This window comes from Rhinolophus ferrumequinum, chromosome 4 (genome assembly GCF_004115265.2).
Source record: "Rhinolophus ferrumequinum isolate MPI-CBG mRhiFer1 chromosome 4, mRhiFer1_v1.p, whole genome shotgun sequence".
NCBI classification, from domain to species: Eukaryota; Metazoa; Chordata; class Mammalia; order Chiroptera; family Rhinolophidae; genus Rhinolophus; species Rhinolophus ferrumequinum.
Window position 1 is genome coordinate 76,326,519 of NC_046287.1, and position 25,157 is coordinate 76,351,675.

At 38.5% G+C, this 25,157-nt stretch overlaps 1 protein-coding gene across 19 annotated transcripts in view; it reads left to right on the top strand.

Annotated features, from left to right (window-relative positions):
* The window catches only part of SORBS2 (sorbin and SH3 domain containing 2), a 312,931-nt gene that overhangs the window by 176,283 nt on the left and 111,491 nt on the right, over positions 1 to 25,157 (top strand). For 2 of the 19 annotated variants that reach the window (XM_033103961.1, XM_033103971.1), the window contains exon 2: positions 8,124 to 8,179. The exons of the other annotated variants lie outside the window; for them this stretch is intronic. The gene's annotated coding sequence lies outside the window, so the exon portion shown is untranslated. The remainder of the gene's footprint in view (positions 1 to 8,123; positions 8,180 to 25,157) is intronic. 19 annotated transcript variants of the gene reach the window in all.

Consider the following 25,157-nt stretch of genomic DNA (forward strand, 5'->3'; position numbering starts at 1 on the left):
TCAGAGAAAGGCAAGTGGGGCAATTGGGAAGGGCCTCCAACCTTGGAAGGACTCGAGGCCGCAGCAAACTCCACCGGTTCTGAAATGTAGGAGGTAAGACAAGCGAACACAGGCAAGGACGGGGTCGGGTGGGAGGTGAAGAGCATCTAAAGAATCACCGCTAAGGCCAGGCATTAAAGTTTGCTCAGGTAAGCTGGCCAGTGTGTGGTTTGTGGCTGGGTCAGTTCACCTTCGGAGACCAGAAATAAAGCAGATAACAAAAACAAAAATGTATTTTCAGTTTGTATAGATTCTAGTGCAGTTTGTATAGATTCAGCCCACAATAGCAAGGCTGCGTATTACAGGTAAGAAGGGCAGGTCTCAGGCTTGCCATCTGGTTCTAAAGCAGTGATCGCACTGGAGAAGCAAAAGGTATTTTTCATGCATCTCTCGCTCTTACTCTGTCTGTCTTTTTCCTTCTTGACTCCTCTTGTTCTCTTACATAATGTTAGAGTTTTCAAATGATGTTTCTCTTCAATGCTTTTATGTCATATGCATTCCTGTATTCACAGTGTACAGACATAGGTCCTCATTTTGCAATTTTTCCTTAGGCTTTCTCTGCACATTTCCGGGCTCTGATTCTATGCCACAGGACCAGTAACAACAGTTACAGCTGGTCTGTGGTGCTTATTTTGCATTTTGGCTTTCCAGCATCACTCCATGCTGCAGTGCAGACCCCGTGACCTTCAAGCCTTTATTTCACTGACCGCCAGCTTTCCTTAGGCCAAAGCCACAGATCATTCTTTTGTTGTACATCAACTTTTCTTTGCAAAAGCAAAGAGGAAAACCCAAGCACCATAAAACACTTGGCCTGCCCACTCCACAGTGATATTCCATAGGCTGAAGTTTCTGTGCCAGTTGACACCTGACAGGAGTGCATGTGTTTAGCTCTGCCATTTATGTAAATGAATCAGTGCCCTGACAGCGTGCATCTGCTGCCAGCACAGGTGAAGCCCAAGTTAAATGTGTTGACAAGAGCATTTCTTTGCTCTGCTCCAGTCCTATCGAAGCCACACACACGGCAGACTTGTATTTCTGTCAAGGGCTTCGGTTTTCCATCATCTATTTTTTATAGCACTGATACTAACCCAATTGCAGCAAATGAAGGGTATTATTTCTGGCTTGGGTGCATCACGATGCTGATTTGAAGGTCTTGGGCTCCCTGAGCTGGGTTTCATCGTTTACCATGGAAGACTCCATTCAACAAAACGTAAGTGTTCTGAGATGCCTGACATTTCAAAATGTAAATGACTACTTCCCCATGCATGAGGGGGAAAGAGCCATGTGATAATAAGCTGGGAGAGGGATGGAAATTTTATTTGGCATGACTTGTGGCAGGATGACAGTGGGTTGAAGACAACCACAACAATTTGCTACTTCCTCCGGTTTCTCAGTATATCATTAATCACTGAGAGAGTCATGGTTTATTCTGAAGCAACTTTGTGACATTTCAGAATCGTATTGTCATTGTGCTCTTTCTGAAACATTTGCGTGTCCTCATCTTCATATGCTATCCAAATATAATAAGCTTGTGTTTTTAGATTTTAAACAGAGTGACAAAGATTGGCAAGTCGGAAAGTTTAGAAGGAAGCTTTCATAAAGGACCGTAGCTCCATCACATACAGATCACACACACACACCTTTACACACTAACAAACACACACAGATTTTAAAAATTAACCATCTAACAATAAAATTATACATCAGCTTAGAATGCTTTTTGCTTAAAGTAGGTTTACTTATAATGATTCGTGAAATATCCATAACTAAAACCATATAGTATTAAGATGCCTGATGTGAAGCTTTAAATCTGTGGTGTACTTTACCAGGTGGTTAGTGGTTTTGTGAGAGCAAATGCCGTACAATTTATTTCTCTATGAATACTGATCACATTTTAGTTGTAGCGCTATTACTACGTCTTCAAGCATGACATTGTTTTGTCCTGTATTCTCGACTCCAAGACCATTTATTAGCTGTTTGACTTTGTGAACGTAATTACCATTTTTAGCTGGTAAAAAAGAAAATACCAAACCAACTCCTGACAAATTGCTATTTTTCAGTGTTCCTATGTGTCTTGCTTTACCTAACAGCAAGATCAGTAGGACACCAGGAATGGAAACAAGTCAGCTCAGGGCTGCATTATTCACTTTCTATTAAACTTGACAGCTCATTTGTACATTCACACTTTTTTAATGCTAGAGTTCTTGAAATCCTGACAGCTGAACCCTTCCGACTCCAGCTAAATATGCAAATAGAGGATGGAACACAGAGGGTTCCCTGGCACTGGAATCATTTCCAAGGTATTCTTTGGGTCAAAGACAAATTAATTCTTGTTTAATGCTTTCTAGTAAAAGGGAACAGTGGGCAGTGAGGGCAGTGAGAAAAAAAGTAGAATTGAAAGTGTTGTAAAATAAACTTGAACTTTCCACTGAAAGTCACAAAAGGAATTCAAAGACCAACTATTTAATCAAATTTACTTTAAAAAAATCATATTAAGTAAGGATCCTTCCTTAGACCCACTGGTGGAATGTTTCAGATGCTTTTTCTATATAAAGAGATGTTTAATCTGATAGCAAGTGGCATTTTTATGCCCCAGAAAACTTATTTATTCTTAGAAAAGAAGAAATCCTGGACATGTGGCCAGATATGGGAACAAATATTTAAGGGGGTAACATTTTTTTGGCATGAAATAGAAAGAAAAGAGTTTTTTTTTCTGAAACACTTGGCAATGCAGAAAGCTTAAAAATATTTCTAAACTTGCCCAGTTACAAAAACCACACAGCATGCTTTGCTTTTTCTGGTCGGGAAGAAGGAAAAACCCTGGGCTGGGGCTGGCCTTCTGAGTCCCATCACTTCACGTCTCCTGACAGGGCTTAGTGAAATTAACGGAACTGCTGTTGGAATGCCCAGCTTGTCAGCTGTTCCACACACACAACGAATGAAACACATGGCATTCTAAGAAAGAATTTAAAGCAACCAGTTTCTCAGAAAACATCTGAATGACCCTGGGAGGTTAACAGCACCATCATTTACATGAAAATTGCCTCAACTGTGAATAAGTGTCAGCAAAGTATCTGTGTCTGCTAGGAGCTGGAGGTAAACACGCGGCCTTGATTACATCAGAAGGGTAGGCAGAAGACATGGACGTCGCAACCATGTTCTGTCACTATTCCTTCTTAATTCTGGAGGTTCTCTCCAAGTTTTCGTCTCGCAGTGTATTTCCTGAAGTAATCCTCATTGAGAGCGTTAAGCAGCTAGTGAACTAGTTCTTCGAACTAGTGAGCCATTCATTGTGCTCATCTTGTCTCATGTTTGGAGTCAACAAAGTGTGTTTCTACCTGCTGAGTAGAGCGTGGAAAGATTTGTTTATTGAAAGGAAACTTCGCTGTATGATTACTTCTTTTTTTTTTTATTTTACCTTAGAGCTCAATAGGAGGTCTAGGTCGACAGAACCTGATTTTTGTGGAGGTTTTGCTTTATCCGCAGGAGAGTCCTTTAATTCCTCACACCTGCCCTCCCACCAATGGAAAATGTAAATCCTCCTGATGGCACCCTACCTTCTCCGATGCTGGGACCACACCATTCGCACTTAAGCTTCCCACCCGCACTTTAGAATCAGGACCTTGGTGCTGTCAGGGAACTTACAGACCACTTACTTTGTGAAAAGACAATGTTTTAAGTTTGTTTGTTTGTTTTTTTAAGGATAAAATTGCCCTCCGCCCTCTACCCCCCAACTTTTCAAAATAAAAAATAATCTTATTTCTTTTGAGTTGCACCTGTATTGTCAGCACAGTTTTCCCTACACAGTACAGCCATTCTAGGGCCTCCAGGTTCTAAAGGAGCAAAGTCTTGACACTGATTGAGGAAAGAGGAGACCCAGCTCCCGATAATGCCTTTGTCCTCATGCCCTGCCTCTCTCTTCCAGTCCTGCAGCAGCTACATCCGCAGTCAGGGCTGGACAGCTGCTGCTCTCCGTACCAAAGCGCTTTAAGCCCCAAACCTGAGACTTGAGAGCAGTGGAAAGTCTAAGTGTAAATGCCAAGTCTAAACAATCATTGGAAAATCAACCTCTCCTTCTATCTTGCCCTGAAAAACAGTGAAAGAAACAGTGCTTTTAAAGCACTTAAATAAGTAATCACTGAAAAGGGAGAAACTGTGAGCAGTCTTGATGCCAGTGAATGTCCCCAGTTCTTACTTGGTTACTGTTCTTCAGTAAAAGAGGGAAGAAGCTCAGATTAATAGATGTTGCTAAGAGCAACCCAGAAGTCTGACATTTTTATTGTGCCTCACTCAACCTGCTAACTTGGAGTTATGACGTTAGTGGTGGGTTCCCTGGGGGCATTGTGCCAATAAGTGTGGTCTTGTTAGGTAAAACGGGGCAGGCTTTCTTCTTGGGAAACCCTTTCAGTTTACTTCGACATGGCCTAACAGTGCCTCATTCCAAGTCACTGCTGAGAGTGAGCTGTGAGTGGATGACTTGGTGTTTTTGCTCAGCAGCAGATGTGTGGGGAGTTGGTGGCAAACATGGGTGAATGAATCTTAAGTTGGAGTACCTTCGGGTTTGAGTGGGTTGTGTCAGGGTAGCCCTGGGCTGAAGGAAACGCCCAGGGCTGGTGTCCTTCACAGCATATGCCCTATACCCATGTACACTTAGCGCGCATTGGCTCCTTTTGGGAAAGGTGTTTTGTCTGAAGCTTCATTTTCAGACTGTTCAAGTATACAAAAGGAAACTAATGCTGTCATCAGTGACTGTCATCGGCTGCAAACAAACCTCCCATCCTGTTTTCTCCTGAGTCCTGAGGTCTATTCGGTCACCTCCGGAATACCCAGTTTGTTCATGAACAGACTTTTACCTTCGTGGTCCCAGGGCACTCACAGACCAGGGACGACTTTTGTAGGGGAGGGAAAAATAATTTCCCCTCTGCCCTTCTGGGTTCTTAGCTGAGACCCCTGTAATAAAAGACTGATTAACACGAGAAAAACAAACAGAAGTTTTTTTAACACATGTACTTCACGTGTGCGTGGGAGATACCCAGGGAAAAATAAGTAAATCCCCAAGGTGGCTTAGAATTTAAACTTAAATACCACCTTCACAGGAAAGGGGAGAGGGATGTCAGCCTCTTAGGGGAGAGGACATGATTTTTAGGAAAGATGAATGGGCCCTTAGAAGAACTGATGGGAGGTATGATGGTCTGTGACAAAGTACGTGTGGGTTTGGTGTTGACATCTAGCCTCCTCTCCTGTGACAAGCATTTCACCTGATTGATGAAACTCCTGGGAGGGGTTTATGACAATTGAATTCCTCTTGGAGTATCTGTCTTTAGTCAGATAAGGGGAGTTCAGAGAAAGCCTCTCCCTGCATTGCTGTTTTTCAAGTGCCTAGAGCTCAAAATAATCAATATATACTTAAGTGGCATATATTTTGTGGTGGTATATTCTGCTACCCTTCACTTTTAAGCAAGGACATCGATTTGCTATTTCTTTTAATCTTATGATTGCCTTAGGTGCAAAGCATAATTTTTTTTGTTTGTTTGTTTTGGCACAAGCCCAGACTTGCACTGTAACATCTACATGAAGGTCAGTAGTTAGTGATTTTTAAGGATGGCATAACTACAAAATTTACTGCAATTGCTTCTTCATCGACTCAGTATCCAAACACTCAAGAAGCCATGATGAGCAAACTATTTGGAATTATAATGACGGGGCACTTTTAATGCAGCCATAGCAGAGTGTGTCTGAGCACTCATTCATTCCAGGGCCAGGCTGCCTGACCCTGCCTCATTACTTAGAGCTGGTGAACCTGGCACCTGTCAACGGACCCACCTTGTGTTATTGAGATGATTACCTGAGTTAATATAAAACCTTAGAAAAGAGCTTGACATACAGTAAACGTGGTAAGTGTTGGCTGCAATAAATAATACAATTGTGTTGCTGGGAACTTGGTAACATTAAAAATTAAAATTCTAAACATTTTTATGAGATAGTTTAATTGCAACTGTTAAATCTAAAAATCATCAAAGCATATGCACGGAATTTTAGTTATCTGTACGTAAATATTTTTTTGATCCATCATAGACACAGGGCACAAAAGCACACACACACACACACACACACCCCACAGACGAATATACTCCAGGAATGGCAATTTAACTAAAGTTTAACATAGAAGCAGATGCACTTTTTATTTTTTTATTTTTAGTGAGATTTTCATCAGGTATTATTTATAACACAGGTAGTTGAAACAGAATGAAGTCTTGAAGGGATTCTTTGTGAATGTATGTGTGCAGTTTGCCTTTTTCTCTTTGTTGTCAGAATAGTTTCATTTAGGACACAAGCTCTCTTCTCAAATTTGCAGATATCTGCAAACAGTATTCTGCCCAGAAGGGAAAAAATAGCTTACTGTGATTCATTTGAAGCAACTCTCCTAGGATGTCAAAAGAGAGTATTTATTGCTGTTAGAAGATTGATTTATCTGTAGGAACACATATTGCTTCTCACCATAAAATCAGGGCCATCCCTTGAAATAGATTGACTGGGCAACTGCCTCATGAAAGGATCTGAGGACACCTGACAACTTCCCACAATCCCCAAAATAGGCCCCTACAGCCCGTGACCCTCACTTCCTACCTGGTCTGAAATTCCTGCAGGAAGGTTGGGGGGACAGACATCTGTGTTTAGAAAAAAATAAATGACTTCTTAAAATATGTTATAATTTACCTGAGAGATAAATTCAACTTATGTTAGCACATTTTCGAGTCTTAAGTAGTCAGATAATCTACTTCACCCCCTTTAGTCACACTGAAAGATGACTTTCAATTAGCGAAAAGATTCTGGGCAACAAAGATTCAAGTTGTAGAGAAAGAAAGGATCAAGAGCTGGTGTAAATATTAAGAAAAGATTCTTTGAGAAAGGGGACATAAGGGCCTCCTTACGTAACGAATTGGCTTTGGGTGGAAAGAAGGGGAGAACTCGGCTGACAGAGCCAACTTCATCAGGCAGGAAATGGGTTTGCTCCCTCCTCTTCTATTCTGCTTCGTGCAAATATGGGAAGAACTAGAAAAGCACGAAGAAGGTGGGAATGACACGTATTAACGCTGTGGTCTCTGCTGGACTGCGTGCTTACATGCTATTAAATGCTAATCAGTGGTCATGAAGCTTTGTTGGAGAACGTTTGTTTAAAATAACGGAGCAAGGAAAGTGGAAATGAATCAACAAAATGGCTGCCCAAGTCACCCTCCCCTAAGACCAACTCCGATTTACCTTTTTCCATATAATTATAGTGACTAATTGCGGTATGTAACAAACTAAGAATAATAACAAGTATTTGCATAGTTTCCTTTTCGTAGTTTTTTCCTGAGAATTAGGTATCAAACCTTGTAAAGAAAAAGTATATACGAGGTCTGGCAATTAAGGTCACGAACTTTGTTGCAACGATGTTGCTAAACTTTTTCGATATCAGAGGGATTATTCATTATGAATTTGTACCAACTAGTCAAATAGTTAACCAAGTTTACTCTTTGGAAGTGCTGAGAAAACTACGTGAAAAAGTTAGACAACCTGAACCTTTCGCCCATAATTCATGGCTCTTAAGTCATGCCAAGGCACCAGCTCACACGGCACTGTCAGTGAGGGAGCTTTTAGCCAGTAAATAAATAACTATATTGGAACACCCTCTCTACTCACCTGATCTGGCCCCCAGTGACTTCTTTCTTTACCCGAAGATAAAGGAAATATTGAAAGGAAGACATTTTGGTGACATTGGGGACATCAAGTGTAATACTTGATCAAATGTAATACTGATGGCCATTCCAGAAAAAGAGTTCCCAAATTGCTTTAAAGGGTGGACTAGGCACTGACATCGGTGCATAGCTTCCCAAGAGGAGTACTTCAAAGGTGACCATAGTGATATTCAGCAATGAGGTATGTAGCACTTTTTCTAGGATGAGTTCGCAAACTTAATTGTCAGACCTCATATATAGTGATAAAGTTAAGTTTTCCTCAGTTTGATTTCACTGCTATTTTGGTTGTTTTGAGACTGTGGGGCAGATCCCACCCACCTATTTATTGTAACATTTCTTTTCTAGAGCCAGACTAGGACAGACTCATATACCATTCTGATCTGGGTGCATTTCTTCAGAAGGTACGCTGTCCTCATGGGGAACCACGACTGCCTGGGCTTGGGGTCGACAAGGCCAGGAGGAAATCCATGCATGTATTTTAACAAAAAGATCTCTCTATGAGGTTAAGGAAATAAAATGATGGGCAGCAAAGAATATGAGAGTACTCTGACCCCTCCTGGACATTCATTCCCATTATGTTCCCAGCAGAATTTCTGTCTTGAGATTCTGCATGGACACCCTTGATTTAAGCAGACTGAAAGGAGGCCAGCGGGGAAATCAGAGGAAGCAGGGGAGGCAAAAGCGATACCAAGACGATGCGGTTTGCTTCTTGCAGTGATTGTTTTGGAATTCTTTACTCTGCAATATTTCACAATGGAAAACTTTGCTGGGGAACACTGTCAGGAAACTATAACTGAGCCCCACTCTTGCCCTAAAACTCCTTCCTTCTTGCTGCTCAGTCACAGCCATTCACATTAGTCCCTCCTTGTTACAGCGATGCCTCCTGCTCACGGACGCCCCACAGGGCCACAGAGACTGTTTTTATTACCACACACACACCTGATAGCAGGACGTCTAAGCCCCTCCAAATCACCTATGCTGAACTTTCCCTGGCTTTCCACCTGGCTTTCCTGGGCCCCTGTGGTGGATGGGACAGTGAAGCCCAGCTTCTGGAAGTCACTGCCTACTGCTTCAGGCTAGTTGGATTGTTTCACCTGCTGACTCCCAGGCAGAATTCTTGGCTCTCTTTCTTTTCCTGAAATCGCCCTGGTCAGATATTATCTAGATTCCACCGTATGTTGTTCATCTAATCATTATGGAAGAAGCTACTGGAATCTACCCTCCCAAGAAGCAAATTTCCTTAGATTTTTTTATCCTTTCACGACAAATTGTTTAAACCTCAGATTGCAAAAGAAGAGAAGCTTAGAGGATATATGTAAATCACTGTATTCATTTCTTAGGGCTGCCCTAACAAAGTGCAACAAACCAGGTAGCTTCCAACAAAAGAAATACATCGTCTCACAGTTCTGAAGTCTCAAAGTTTGAAATCAAGATATCAGCAGGGCCATGCTTCCTCCCTAGCTTCTGGAGATAGCCAGAAATCCTTGGCATTCCTTGGCTTATGGCAACATCACCCCTATCTCCACTTCCATTGTCACTTGGTGTTCCCTCTCCTTGTGTTTCTCTGTCTCCAAATCTGTCTCTCCTTATAAGGACACCAGTCATAGGAGTGACCGCCCATTCTAATCCAGTATCACTTCATCTTAATTTGAGTATATATCATAAGCAAATCTATATAACAGATATATATCTATATATAGATATATAACTATATATAACAAAGTGTGTATCAGAAGCTTAGAGCACACCCGTCAATCCCCAGACTCAGCACTCACCCCCTCCCACATCCACAGAACGGACACCGTGGAGGGCCGTGACTTACTGTCTCCCTTTTAGGACGGGTCCGAGTGGCCCAGGCTATTTCTGAGTGAGGCCAGAGTGCAGAGGACTAAGCACCCCTCACTATCACCAGGTACGTTGGTCTCCCTGAGAAATCATGACCTACTAAAGCCCTGGAGAGTATCTATATGAATTTAAGCCTGCCACTTACTTTTTCCTACGTACTATGATCATCCTTGTAATAGATTATTCTTTTTTGACATCTTTTCTGTCACACTTTGGGGCCCTTCCTATCCACACACAACATTAAGATTATCTTCTAAAGTCACGAGTTTTTCTAAAGCCTGATATGTCCCCTTGATTGTTCTGACTTCAGAGAGCTGCAGGATGCCCTGGAGTTACTTATTCCCATGTAAACAACTTATAAGATCACAAATCTTCATTGAACTTTCCATTTCCTACTGATATATTACTTTTAAATGGAAAATTTTGTCTTCAGGTTTTATATATACATTTTTTTAAAGAAAAAGGATCATATATCATGGTACAGTTATCAGACTGTATAATTCATTATCTACAATCTATAATAATAAGCTATGTGATACTTTTAGTCACCCATCTGCCCTGATTTCATTGGATATCTAAAAAAAGACAGGGACAAAAGCAGAATGAGAGGGAGGGAAGAAGGGGAGAGAGAGAGAAAGAGAGAGAAAGAGAGAGAGAGAGAGAGATCACTTTCTAAAAGTCAGTACTTGGTCCTTACATCAGACTTTGTGTGAGGACAGAGAATCCTACTGAAAAAGTAAATACCAAGAGGCTTAGTTAGGTATGACAGTGCAAACACATTTTATAAATATTTTGATAAGTAGACACAAGAGAAAGTGATTTGTGAGGTGGTTATTTTGCATTAGGCTATGTTCGAAGCCAATTGAAATTCTTCATTTTCATTAACCATTTAACTGTTTTCTGTTTGGAGGAATGTTCTATTTTAAGCTCCTCCCACAGAGGAAGGTAGCCTCTGTATTTGAATCTGTCCAGATGAGCCTGTACTGAAGTAAATTCTATGTGTCATAGAAGTAAGAAATAATTTAAGTTAACCACCAGGACTGAGTCTTTAAAAAAAGCCATTGAAATAGTATGGATATGTGACCATGAGAAAAAGATGTGAAATAGTGAGTGGCGTGTGAGTCATTTGTTCCCTAATAGAAGAAAACCACCTGTTTAGTAGTTTTCATAGGAAAAGTACTCAGTAAGCAGTTAACATGGATTTTTTAAAAAATATATCAGTGTAACATTTTATCAGAAACAACAGAATTTGGGTAGGACACTGACCTGCTGCGAAGTCAGGATAAAGCCCCTGCCTGGTGTAACAATGGATGATACCTGTTCACCTGTTCCAGGAGGCCGGTCAAGGGCCTGGGGCCCAGCTCTAAAGGTGGGGCTGCATTCAAAGCATGAATCAGCACAAGTCCCCTGACTCCAGGCAGGGCCCTGAGCTGAGACAGCCCGGGGCAAACTGATTGCTGCAATTTGGGCCTCCTCCCTTCGTAGAGGAATCTCTGACCTTTGTTGGAGGAACTAAAAAGAGACCAGGGCCAGGACTTCCTGTCAAAAATGCTTAGTCACCAGTGTTCTATTAGAATTCATGGAATGCATATGTTGCCTTTATTTTTGAAGATTCATAAGTGCTGAAACATGACTTCGTAAAGTGTCTTGGTTGTACTGACAGTGTCCCTATGAGTGGGAGAAGCCATGTTTCACAAAAAAAGAAAAGGAGGCGACTCATGATGAAATGAACATTTGGGGATAGTTCTCCATTGTGTGTGTGTGTGTGTGTGTGTGTGTGTGTGTGTGTGTGTTTAATTCATGGTGACCTTTTTAAAAAATTACGCTGTCTGTATTGATTTTCATCTTGTATTTTCATTTCATTGTTTTGAGAATATTTTTTTCGTATCATTAAGTATTCTTTAAGAACGTAAATTCATTAGCTGCACAGGGAATTATACAGTAAATAAGTAAATTACAACATACCCCAATGATAGATACTAAAATTATATACCTCCTAACATTAAAGGAGCCAGAAATTCTTCTGCAATGAGTTTTGTATTTTTCTCATTCCCTGAAAAAAAAAAATTATGTAAGTTATACTGTATATGAAATGTCATGGGTTTTTTTTTTTCTACAAAGTTGATCGTAATAATTCTAAAATTGGGCAGAACCATCTGGAATGTGAGTCATTAGACTAAGTAAGAAGAAAAAGAAAAAAAGTAAAAAAGTGCCTTCCCAGGAAACTGAAGGTCTGCATTTTTCCTTGTATTCACAGGCTGGAAACTGGGGATCTGAGCAAACATTAGATTGCATGATTTTTTCGAACTAACTGACGCTGAGTATTGGTAATTCACATGCCTCCAGAACTGCTGCCATCAATTAACTGGATGGTGGGGGATGTTCTTCCCGAATTAGTTTAACATAAGAACGAGGTGGACAGAGAAGGAACTAAGCATCTAGTGTTGCTCTTACTTACTCAGAAAATGAAAATTCAGAAGAAAATCCTATTTATAGGCCCGTAGAGAGGAGTCCTCTGAAACAGTGGAGACTTGCTCCACTGGCCAGAGAGAGATGGATAGAATGTCAATGAACATCTAGATTCCCTTTGTTTTTCAAGTTTGCGGACTTAAAGGTTTTCAGCAGCTTTATCCTGAACAAGAGTTTCACTTGTTAATACCAGTAAAACTTACACTTTGCCACATAAGAAAATAAAGGAGAGTGGGAAATAATCCGTTTCTATGAATCAGCGATATGGCCTTCCTGTGAGAAGATAACAATTACCAGTCACAGAATTCTTATCATATGTTCTTCCCTGTGCTAAAACACTTCACATGTATTATTTAATTCTCATATAACCAGTGGTAAACAGATATCATCATTCTATTCTATAGCTGAGGAGGGAAAGAAAGATTGAAGGGCTGACTTCATTCATTCTTCTACTTACTCCTTCAAGAAAACATGTATTTGACTCCCAGTGTGTGGCCAGCTGGTGTGAGAGCTGGAGATATGGTTGGGAGCGGGGCCATCATCTCTGCCTCCTCCTGGAGCAGAGAGGACTCACAGCTGGGATTGCCTCTGTCTGCCTGTCTCCAAATCTCACTCTCTAACAGTGCAACTTAAGGAGAAACCTGTGAGATTTCACAGGAGATCAGTAAATACCATTGCATCTTCATTTATTTTCTTCCTGATTTGAGAATCACCCCGATTAACTTTACAATTAGGAAGTAAAATAGTAAGTGCTAGTGTGCATCATTTTGTGATGACTCAGTGAATGCAGGAGGTATTTGGTTAACCAAATTTAGAAATAAGGCCCTGTGCTTTTGCTACTTCACCAAAAAGAGTCTTGTTGACCACAAAGACAAGAATGCTTACAGGGTAGGGTAGAGGCAGTGAAAGATGTAATCACCAGTATTTATCTAGAATATAAGATTCATCACAATTACCAGTTAGAATGGAAAAGATCTTAGCAAAATATTTGTAAGTGATCCCCATACGTGAATACCATTTTTGGGGGGAAGCCAAAGGCCCTTATCAACCAATAGCCAGATGAAAACATTTGCCGAGGTAACAGATGGTAGAACCGGAGCTTGAAAGCATTGATTTGTGACCACATTCTTTCCACTATACCACATAGTAGGCATTTTTAGGGAACACAATCCCTGACATTATATTACATCTTCTGTTCTCCATAATAAAAGAGAGAACCTTAACTGAGTCCCATCTTTGGACTAGATGGATAGGCCCACAGACCCAGAAAGGAAGCACTTTGTTTTTGGAATAAAAATATTTTTTTGAACATTCTAATAATGTCCACAAAAGTTATTCTCCATAGGTTTACTAAAACTCAAATTAATTGTGAGAAATTGACCATATATATTTCGTGTTTTTGTGGTTGTTGTTGTGGTTGTTGTTGTTGTTTAATATCAGACCCCCTAATCAAAGATTATACCACCAGGATGGGTTTAATCTTAAGTCAATCATATTCCCATGAAAGTTAGTCATCAAAGAAAGCATAAAACCTGAATGGAGCAGATTCAAGGACGAACATTAACCAGTAATTCAAAACAGTGATTGAGGTGGTTTTATTTGTGTTTAATTATTTTTCCTGAACAAGCTATTTCTTCTTGCTTTATCTGAAATGTGTATCAAACCTGGTTTTATCAAAATAAGCCTAATCATGAGACATCCTTTAGAAATCGAGTTTTATTGTTACCTAATGGTTTAATAACTTTGATATATAAGGCTTGTGTTCCAGTGAGCACATTTATTTAAGGGAGCTTATTGAAAGAAATGAGTCTCTGTAAGCTTTTCCTTCTTAATGTAGGTATGATCTGATAAAAGGCTTAATTTGGTAATCTATTAGCATAATTGTTAATTTTTCAGTAATATTAAAAAAATCAAAAGCATTGAAATAAACAAATAAGATCGGCTTATAAAAAATGCCTTATATGAGAGTATAATAAAGAGGCAACTACTGAATTTATTAAAATCCTCCTAACTTTTTCTTTATATAAGTATTATTACTTTGATAGTAAGCCATTAATACAATATGTTGACTCTGAAACCTATTTAGTTAGTTGTAATTGTGATCACATAAGTAATAGGATCATTAAAGCAAACTCTGGACATTTAAAAATCTGTCCTCCTTTCAGAGGGGAAGAGAATTTGCTGTAATGAAGCTATTTCTATCACATCAGTGTGGATTGAAGTGACTGACTCATTTAGTAACCATGGAAATAATGCCAAGGAGAATGAAGAGAGGAATATGTGTGTTACTTCCAGATGTCTGTGTGGACACATCTGTGCTGGGATCCAAATCTGTTAGAAGCATACTTAATGTCTCAAAAAACCAAACTCACTTGGTTTTGCTTTCCCTTTATGCTTTTGTTGATTCTCTACAACAGCCTCAAGTAAATGTGAAACAAGGCAACCCAATACTTCACTCACAGGACCCTATGTTCTTTCCAGAAATGTGTCTCATATTTAAAGATGCATGTCCGAATGTGCTAAAAACAGACCCTCCTCCCAGACACATTTCTACTACTTCTATTTCTGAAATCCCTGGTCAATGTCCAGGCTCCCATTCTATATTTATCTTTATATTTGTGTCTCTATTTTTCTGGCCTCCGTTTTCATAAGTTTCTAATATATTGGTACATATATAATTATAGGGAAAACGGTACAAGAAAAGGAAAGAATATCAAGAAAATAAGCAACCAATCTCTTTATTCACTCAAGCTAAGTCTAGTTAAGTTAAAAACGTATGTGTGTATATATATATATATATATATATATATATATATATATATATATACACACACACACACACACATATATATTTGATTTTTTTAAGTGATTTCCAAAACTATCATCTGTTCAGCTTAAGTAAACTTTGTTAGATAAGTATCTTTGGGATAGGTCTTTTATAAAATGACTCATGGAAACTTCAGGTATTTTTCTATTTAAAGTCAAAGTCTATTATACTAATCTGTTCTGGTGATATTCAGCAAGTATTTACTGAAAGCCTATGATGTATAAGGCACAATGAAGAGCACAAAAGTGAATAAAGCGTGGTCCCTGCCCTCAAGAAAACATAAACACAAATAACAAAGTAAACAAGAAGTGGTGCAGATGAGAAACTGTATTAGTTTACATGAGAATGAGCAATTTATGTTGTTTACACAGGGGGCTACTTTGACGTTGACCTCTAAGAATGGGTGTGATTTTAAGAGTAACTGGGAGTAATCCCAATGGAAGAAACATATCACAGGAGATGTGACTCGAAATCATATCTGCCTCGCCACACCAGTCATATGCTCCTGGAAGATAGGGACTCGCTTTGATGATCTTGGCACCTTACCTAAGACCCAGAACAGTGTCTGACACATGGTAGGCGTCCAGTTAAAAATGTCCTGGTTACACTCAAAAGAAGGCTGAAACATAAAATGTACTAAAAAAGGAGCAGCAAAAAGTCCAGCATAACTAAAGGACAGAATATGAAAAGGGGGACTAGATGATAACATCTTGAAAATTAGGTTGGGAACGTATTGTGCTGGGCTTGATTTGAAATTTATTCATAGATTATGTGAAATCACTGGTCCTTTTCAAAATATTAACCTTGTAACAACTGCACCGTGGAATCAAAAGAGAGAGATTGGTGGGGAGGACTAGAGACAGGAAAACCAATCAAAAGACGATTATGATAATTTATTTGCTAAAATGAAAGTAAAATGGCAGACAATGAGCCTGAGGTTAGTAGCAGTAGCTGCAAGTACTGTGTGAACAACAGCAGAAACAATGATAAAGGCAACAAAGAGCTAATATGTAATGATCAATGCTGTGTCTAAGAACAAAGAAAATTTCAATTAATTACCTCTTGGGACTCTTACCACAAGTTGTAATTCACAAGTTTATAGGTAAGGGAATTGAGATTTGGAAAAATTAAGTAACTTCCTCCAGGAATCTCCGCTAGAAGCTATGTGAGGAGGCTAGATTTTCTTTGATCTTCTGGAGCAGAATTCCCTGTGGTAGGGGCCAGAAACCCACATTTAGAAGCATTGTCAAATGCAGATTCTCCTTTGAATACATATGATTAGCTAGAATATTCAGCACCGGTGGTAATAATTCCAAACCTGACCCTCTGGAGCATGGTGCTTTTTGTAGGATAATTCCCGCTCTTATAACTACTGGATTATAGCAGGCTCTGATGGTTTCTAGTTGTTGACCTACCAAACGCTGAAGTTCATTGTAAATATTAACAAAAATCCTCGAAAATAGATGTCTAAATCTTTTTATGGAACCTAGTCAAAGATTGACTATAATTGCTTTAAAAAAAAGCTCTCCATTAAAATATAAACTGGCAACACAATCTTGTATGTGATTCATTTCTTAAAAACATACCGAGCATCTAAGATATTCAAGGTGCTAAACTAGATGCAATGAGAGATAAATCGTGAAACAAAAATTAGCTTTGATCTCACATATATTATAGTGAGAGAAAGAGACAGACATGAAGGAAATAATTATTCTAGAATTATTGTTCAAGGAAAGTATTTGGAGAACACAGAAAGAGTAATTACAGTCAATACATTGGACATGTAAACAAGCTAATTTTAGAGTCCGTGTTCAAGGCTGTGAGGAATACATGCATGATTTCGGAGACTATTATTGACTAGGGGAAAACAAATTACATGTTACAGGATTTGAACAGATGATGAGCATTTTTAAAAAAATGCAGAAAGAAAGAGTAATTCATTCAGGGGGAGGAAGCCTTGAAAGGTGAGTGAGATTTGGGAGAAAAAGGTTAAGGAAATTCTATATCCAGATTGGGAAAACAGCATGGATATACGTCCATGGTGGATTTCAGGAAGAGCAGACAGATGTGGCTGAAGTGAGGGATGTGGCAGAAGACGAGACTGAAGAAGGAAAATGGAGTCAGATCAGGGGATAGACTGGAGGTCATACTATACTGTTAGAAGTTTGACTTCTCAGATGACAGAGACTCCCCAGAAGTTTTGCAAAGAGAGATAATTGGGCTAGGTTTTAGTACGAGCCCTCTGGTAGCAATATAAATGGCTATGACAAAAGGTAGGAAAGTAAAGTTAGGGATACCTATTTCAGATCTGAAAGACTAACTGAATCTGATCACAGGATGGCACATTAGGAAACTGGTAGAGAGGTCAATTCTGCAAATATACCAGAAAATAATTGTTCTTGAAGGATAGCTAGCTCCTCCGGTAATTGTGAAGACCATTAACCAGCTGCTTATTCTTTTGTCCTTTTTCAGTCTTGATGCATGAAAACTATTCAGTAAAAACACACAAAATTTGTCCCAGCACAGCTTAAGATCAAATTTATGGTGTCTTTTTTCCCTAAAACACCCAAGCATCCTCAAAAAAGCCACAGAGGGTTTCTTCTTCTAAGTCAAGAAACCCAAGATCTTTTTAATACTAAACACTTTGGTTTGGTAACTCTACTGGGAAGCTGAAACAATGAAAGGCTGACTTATACCCTCAGAACTGCTTCCTCATGTCCAATTTTAAAGAAAATTGTGTACGGAAGAGAGGAGTAAAATCACTTAGAGTATCAGGTGCTAAAAACTAGTTGCTAAAAGCTCTGAAAATTGTCACTTCTTAGGTATCTACCCTTTGTGTACATGACATATCGAGAAAAGTTTAATGTAAGTACGGTAAAGTGAAAAGATGTAGCTGCAATGCTGCTGGAGCCTATAGATTAATATGCTACAGTTGCTCTCTCCTCATTCCTTATGGACCGAAGACCTTGACATTCACTGAAGCAAGGGCAGTATTCTGCTCTGTGTCTATGAATTCTGCTGTTTCTTCCTTGACTCTACAGAGGTAACTGAACTAGAAAGACGCACGCTTAAAAGAGAAGCATTATAAAACTTCAAAAGCTATCATGTTTCCAGTGTGAATAAGGTATACTCCCCACCTGGAGCTGCCGTAATCTGTATGCCTTAACAAACATTAGAAATTATTCTAAGGCAATGAATAGAATAATTATGGCTCAGAGCAGTTTTTGAAGCAAATCAGCATCTCTGCTTTTCCTGGATATCGAGCACACTTTGCATTGGTGTATTGGATCTTTTTTTTTTCTTTTTTTCCCTCCTGGCTTCCCTTAAAGCCTCATAGTTCTTTTCTGATGTTCCTCGTAGAAATTGATTACTCTGTTAATATATGTTGCTTAGGCTTAAGCTTATTAAAACACACTCTGTTCTACGTGATCCATAATTCAAATTAAATTGGTACTTACTTTCCAAAAACATAAGATTGTTTTCAAAGTTCTTAAGGGAGATGGATCAAAAGTCCTTTTCTCTGTGTTTCCAGTAAAATGGCTGCTATGCTACAGCAAGAAAGCATCTGTGTTATTTCAGGTGCTTACCTTTATGCCCAAGTTGTGCCCAAAATACAGTTTACCTTTAAGTGGCTCTGGAATGGATTAATTTCTCAGATGTTTTCCTTCTTTCCCCTTTGATGATGTGAATTCAGCTCTGGTCCACTTCAGCTGTTAAACAAAATAAAATTATACTGAATCTTAGAAAACTGGTTATTTTCCTGGCACTTTAGGTGCCTATTTTGGGTACAGTTTTGGGTAACATTAGCGGAGCGTTAAGAAAAACTCAGGTGCTTCTGGTAAATAGACACTTAATATCAATAGTATAATCAATGTTTCAGCCTTAATTAAAGGAAAAAGGAGACAAAGCTCTTAGACTGAAAATAGGGATGAAGGAAAAGTTCACTGGTCTCTTCAAGTCCCACTCTTTCAACAGCTTTCTCAAAATTCTGTCCCAGAATAACTAATGATCTATTCCTAATTCTTTTTATCACAAATCAGATGCCAGAAACAGATTCAATGTAGAGTACCATTCTACAAAGCCTGAAGTGATATTTGGGATTTTCAACACCTCTAAAAATATCTAAAAAGGCAACATAGCTGTTTCATGTTAAACTAGATTTTAAAAATTACAGAAACAGCTTTCCAAATAATGCCACTTTCTAATTAAATACCTACATGAATAATGACAATTTAAAGTAAATATAATTGCTCATAGCTCATTAGGATTGAAGAATCATTTTAAGATCCAAAGAATTAGGAAACTCCTATCTTATTAGAATTTCATGGATATTTTTCACTTTTTTAAAAAATGACTCAGCAAGTACCACATACATACATACACCATTCTCCAGATAAGTAAATAAAACTTATGCATAATGATAACTTGTTTTATCCCTCTTTCTGGGCCCAATGACAAAACATGATCTTTTCATTTACATTTTGTGGTTTATTCTGAAGTGCAGTTTCTTCTAACATCTCTTACAGAACTCACAGCCCAGGTATCAGTGGCATTCATTTATGTATGACTTAGGGCTTATGTTATTGTTTTGGCTATAATCTAAAGAACTCATTTTTCTCCCTTACTACATTTTTGTTACACATTGAGAAGGTTGTTTTGGAGAAAAATTATAATCTCACTCGATAGCTTTCTCTAAATTATTTGGAAGTTGAGCAGCACAAGGCCTAATTATAAGGAACAAACGTCTTTAATTTCTAAGAGGAAGACCTCAGTACTCTGGATCAGTGCCCTTCCTCAAGTGATTGAGTCTCCTAAAACAGCTCTTGCTTTCCTCTTTTTCCCATTTGCATGTTAAAACAGAAACCATTTTACTGTGCAGAAAGTTCTAGGTATTTTCTTCTTCCACTTTACAGTAAACTATTTGGCTTCTCTGAAACTGTGGTCTAGGGTTCATCTTCTGGTTACACCCAAAAAATTATCCTTTCTCCATAGCATTTGGCTCCCAACCCCATTTGCATTTCACAACTGGGTCAAAATTATAATTGAATGTGACAAAGCAGGGAAGGGCAGGATATTCACAGACAGCTCCAGAAAGGTTGCTTACACGAGCTTCCAAAAGCCCACTGCTACCTGTTCTGTTATTCTTTCAGAAAGTTCATGTGCAGATTCAATCACCACGGTGATCTTGTGTACAAATAGTAACACATCAAAGGTTCCTATCACCCTTAAAGAATTGGGTTGGGAGTGTGAAAAGGAGGCATTAGGAAGTTAGTTTTCATTGTCATTTATTTTTTGTTCAGTGTCCTTTGTCCTCGATTGTCTTACATCAACCTCTGACCGTAAGATAGGTTAGATCAGGACCTCTGCAGCATGCCCACTGCGAAGGTGAGAAAACTGAAGCCCAGGAGACACAGTGATATGCCCATAGCCACATGGATAATTAGGTACTGGAGTCATGTCTAGAGTCTAAGCTTTAAAAAAAAAAATATTGAGATATAATTGACAAATTGTACAGTGTGACAATATGATATATGTATACATTGTGAAAGTATTTCTTCCATCAATCAACACATCCATCATCTTATATATTTACCTTTGTGTATGTGTGTGTGTGCGTGTGTGTGTGAGAGAAAGAGAGAGAGAGAGAGAGAGAGAGAGACAAAGAGAGAAAACATTTCAGTTTTACTATTAGCAAATTTCAGAATCTAAGCTTTTAAAACGTGCGTTTGATATTCCTCATCTGACGCTACCTCAGTCCAAGAAATTAATTTATCAATACGTCCATATGAAAAAAAGAGCAGTTTATTCTTTGGGATGATAATGTAAATATCTTTCAAAAATTCAGTCTCAGAGTCCAAGGATAATAAACAAAATGTCTTCTGGCAGTGGTACAGTTTTCACGTAAGGTGGATTAGCAAGGCGGAACACCTGGGACTCAGGCCCACCCTCTTAGATACGTGGGAGAGCTTGCATTTGGGGGCTGAGATATGTTTCTGAAGTTTTCTTAGAAAATGTCTAGAAACCTTAACCTTGTGCCTATTTCTGCATTGCCAAGACCATGCATAATATACACACTGCATTACATACGAGAGGAAATACAACCTGACTCATCACTGGGTTGCAGCAGTCCTCTCACTTGTAAAGAATATTTGCATTATATGTGAAAAATCAGAATCCACTGTGATAATATCAGCTCAAGAAAAAGGAAGAATTGAGGAAAAATGAGGAAGTTAAGGCATCTTTTCCATTTATTTTCTAAACCTCAGAATGAATCATTTTGTTTCCTATAAGACATTCCATGGATATTTAGTTTTTATGATTTTGGGCACGCTTAACCTTCAGATAACTTTTACTAGAGATGATCAATAAGGGAATAAACATTGGGTTTGAAGTTCTTTATACTTAAAGGCTTTATGGATCTAAAATTCCATCTTATTAACTATTTTGTGTTACTGTTTGTTGTATCTAAGGTTGTTTCTTCAGGAGTGAGTCACTTAAAATTCCAGTGAAATTTCTCTGTACATATGTTGTTATTAGTGATTAATGTCTGTCTGGAAACTTAGAAATTAAAATTTATATTTAATTTAGGCATTTATTTTCAAATTGTTTCAGGCATTCAGGCATGGTAATGTTAAAAAATAATATAGCTCTATGCATGTCTTTTGAGTATTTTTTTTAAACAAATGATGCTTACATTTTTTTTTTTAATTTTATTGGTGAATATAGCAGAACAGTGTGTTTCTTCAGGGCCCATCAGCTCTAAGATGCTGTCTTTCAATCTAGTTGTGGAGGGTGCAGCTCACTGGCCCATGTAGGAATCGAAATGGCAACCTTGTTGTTCAGAGCTCATGCTCTAACCAACTGAGCTATCCGGCCACCCCTTGAGTATTTCTTTAACAAAAGCTTACTAAGAACTTTTTGTTTGCAAATCACTGTGTTTAGATGGAACACAGTGGAACATAAAATATAGGTCTTGTCCTTAAGGCAGTTATAGTCCAATGAAGATGATAAGGTATTCAAGAAAAAGAGGGAGGGAGGAAGGAAGGAAGGAAATAAGATCTTTGAGAGAGAGACAGGGGTTATAATGCTACTAGGAGTGTCTACTAGGCAACATTGGCTCACTATGTGACGGTTAGAAGGAAAACAAAATTTACTATGAAACTGGAGACTTTCTCCTTATAACTGTGCATAAATACAAATTGAATGAAATTATTAGATTTGCTGTATTCCAACTGAAGTAGTCCATTAACTGGATAAAAGGTCAGTGCTGTTACAGAGATCCCAAATAATAGAGCTTACACGAGACACATTTCTTGTCCGCTCCTGTGGAATACAAATTGGTAGTGCAGGGTGAATATCACCTTATTTATCAGGGTTCTACTGCTCCACACTCAACAAGACTTCGCTTTTGTGATCAAGACCCTAACACCAGGTTTGCGGTCCAGCCAGCATAGAGGAGAAAAAGGGAAAGCAGAAGGCATGTCCCTTCGGTTTAAGGCCAGGGCGCGCATCATTTCCTCTTATGCTCTTCGGCCAAAATTTGGTCACAAAGCAAGGGAAACTGAGACAGGTAGTCTTAGCCTGGCTTCAGCTATGTGCCCAGCTAAAACTTCTATTGTAAAGTAAGAAGGACAGATTGGGTATGAGAGGACAAGTAGTTAGTTATCTTTCCATGTGTAGTAACCATGCTACTACAATCCCCTCCCGCAGAACTCAGCAGAAGTCAGTCATTATATATGATAAAAGAGTTTCCTTAGCACATATTAATTACTAGGGCTTTCATTTTCAAAACATAGGTTCGAAATGCATCTTGGATGATTTCAACAATCAAGGGAGGACTTCTCACCTTGTCAAATGCTACACATTTGTAGCTGAAAACTTAACACCTTATGCTAAGCTAGTCAGAGCCAAATATAATTAATTAGAGTAGCTTGTCACTAAAATATCAAGACAAATGTTCTTGAAACATGACGCTTTCTCCCTTTTTTTTTTCTCCCTCATCTGGTTTATTTACAATAAAAAAGTAGGTTGAGGGATGAAGTTGCAGAAACTGATCCTTATAACTGTTACTCTATCACAAAACTGATAACCAACTGCTGGAGAGAAAAACGTATCTGAATTGTGTTAGCATAGACTGCCTTAGCCTGGATCACATTTAATAATTAATTACAGTGTTCAGCTCACGCCGGTTGGAGAGTCTATAAAAATAAGACTGGCAACTCTGTTTACATCATTCTCCAAAGAGCCTTCCACGTTAGTACCAGAGCTGTGACTCACACCTGCTGCTTCTCCAAACCAGAAAAGACTGAATTTTCCTTTCTCATTTTTCTTCGTAACCTCTAAGAAAATGATTTGCCAGAGTACTTTAAAAAATGCATCATTTAACAACTCTGCCACATACCTTTTTTTATACAATAGACGACAGACAATCTTTTTTGTTTGTTTGTTTGTTTGCTTGTTTTGAACCAGATTCTATTTTAGAGTCATTCGGGAAACTTGCTATTTAATGGAGTCTGACAATCCACCTGTAGAGAGTAAGACTCATCTGTAGAGCAAAAATAAATCGTCTCTTTCTGATTTACAGCTCCAGGTTTGCACATGACAGACTGGCTTAGAGGTAACTTGCAAAGGAAATTATGGCACACAATTGCCCTTATAAAGATGGACAATAACTTTATGAAAATGTGGAGATTAAAGAAGCATTGTCTAAATGTCCCAACTCTCTCATTTGCAACTGAGGAAATGGAAATCCACAATGGTAGAAATAGTCCCCACCCAGTTAATACCAGAACCTGGAATTCCCAAATCCCAGAGAATTGCATTGTCTGTTGCTTGACACTCAGGACAGCATAACTTTTAAGTAGAATAAACATTGAGGTCCTTTTGTATAATATCCGCTTAAATGCAGGCAATCTTAAGTAACCTGATGCACATGTACACCAAATATCAAGAATAAGGTGGGAATCAATAATTAACAAGACAGGAGAATTAAGAAAACCTCTTTGTTTCCTTGAACTTTTCCTACTTTGGTTAGTCTGCCCTATTTATCCAAACTTATGGCTTTACAACTTTTTGAAGTTTCATACACCTGATCCTCAAACTCTTGGGTAGTGATGAGCTGTACTCAGGGCTCTAAGAAAGCTAACCATCATAGTGAAGATAGGTTACATTTCTTTAATCATTTTCTTTCTGTCAGGTACTTTTCTAAGTATATACCGTGTTTCCCCGGAAATAAGACCTAACTGGACCATCAGCCCTAATGTGTCTTTTCGAGCAAAAATTAATATAAGACCCCGTATTATATTATATATTATATAAGATCTGGTCTTATATTACATTAAAATAAGACCAGGTCTTATATTAATTTTTGCTCCAAAAGGCACATTAGAGCTGATGGTCTGGCTCGGTCTTATTTTCGGGGAAACACGGTAGTTTTTGAATTATATTACATATATTATTTCACTATAATTACTTATGTTAACTGCTCACATTAATCCTATAAAGTATGTACTATTATTTTTCCCCATTTTGTAGTTGTGGAAACTGAGGCACAGAGCATGTAACTAATTCACACCAAGTCACACAGCTAGTAAGTAGTAAGAGTTATTATTTAAACCTAGGTTGTTACTTTTAATTACTACACTATACTGGCTATCATAGATAAAGTATTATGTATCTCATAAGCGTATGTATAGGAAATTGGGTGGCATAATGAAGTGAACCCTGGTCTTGGGGCCAGAAGAGTTTCAGTCTTTGCTCTTTTTATTTTTACCTCAAAATAAAAAGTGTTGAGCTAATTATACGCCTCAGTTTCTGATACATTATCTTTTTTGACCCATGCTAGGCTCCTATGTGCATGTGTAAACTCTTCTTTCAAACCAGAAGCCACCCACCATATCTATGCATAATACGCTTTTTAAAGAAATTACTAAAAAATATGATTCTGTTTGATTAAACAAATAATATGTGTTAAATGTTGGTCCCGTCCCATGCCAACCACAACTGAAGAAATACTGGCCTTGCTCAGATAACAATTCTTTTAATTCTACTACATAGATCTTCATGGCTCCCTTAATCTCCCCGCTTCATGCAAAACATTCCAGATTCCAATATCTCACTGCAAATGATAGGAACAAAATGATTCTTAAGCAATCACTGCCTTTTATTTTCCTTTTGGCATTTTGACAACGGGGAGGTTATGCCCTATAATCAAAGGAAAACATAAACCGGTCATCTCC